This window comes from Mus musculus, chromosome 1 (assembly GCF_000001635.26).
Source record: "Mus musculus strain C57BL/6J chromosome 1, GRCm38.p6 C57BL/6J".
In the NCBI taxonomy this organism is placed as follows: Eukaryota; Metazoa; Chordata; class Mammalia; order Rodentia; family Muridae; genus Mus; species Mus musculus.
This window is the reverse complement of record NC_000067.6, coordinates 155,083,265-155,084,196: the sequence shown is the minus strand read 5'-3', so window position 1 is coordinate 155,084,196 and position 932 is coordinate 155,083,265.

Here is a 932-nt window from a genome sequence, read left to right as displayed (position 1 = left end):
TAGAAGCGTACACAGTGTTAGGACCTCTGACCAATGTCAGTTGATTCTGCTCCTTGGCACCGAGCGTCTGCCCACAATACTGACCTTAATCCTGACACTGAGAGGAGGAGACATTGTGGGGTCCACAAAACTCCTATACACAAAATGCGCGAGTGCCGTTAATGGTCAAAACCTTAAGGATGGAAACAGCGTAGCAGGGAGAAGTGGAGATTTGGGACCACCCACCCAGTGCTTGGTCAGGGGATGGAGTCCTGCGCTGACGATCTGAAATTCCGAGGGCGATTCTAGCTTTGGCCTCGCGCTCCAGCCTTGTGCAGCACTCCCTCCCCCCCCGCCCCCGTCCCTTTCATCTGGACACGCAGGACCAGGAGGATCCCAGGCCAAAGTCTCCCTCCCATCCCAGGAGGAAGGGCGGAGGACCCCAGGGAGGCTCGGAAGGCGCCTGGAGTTCAGGAGGCTGCACAGGGACCTGCCCTGCGTGGGACTTCCTCCTGCTCTTGCTTTCCTGGCCGGGCAGAGGGGGAGGGGAGGCTTCCTGCGCCGGCGCCCGCGGCGGGCCCCGGTGCGGCCCAGCCAAAGCGCAGGCCCAGGCTGGCCAGACGCCGCGGGCGGGCGGGCGGGAGGGGGGAAGGGGGCGGGTCCTGCCGCGGTCGGAGTTTGAGCCGCAGCCGCCGTTGCCAGGGTTACCGGAGCGCTCTGGCGGAGGGGGAGGCGGCCGCGGTGAGGGGCCGGCGGTGCGCGGCGGGCGGGGCGGGGGCGGGAGTCGCTGCCTGGTCGCCATGGGAACGGCGCAGTTATTTCCAACCCCCGGGCCGTGCCAGTGGCGCGCTGCCAGGGTGCGAGGGTATTGCAGGACAGCGGCAATCTGCTGCGGCCGAGGGCGTAACAATGCGCCCCTTCTGGAGCGCGGGCCCCGCGGGCAAGAGGTTCCC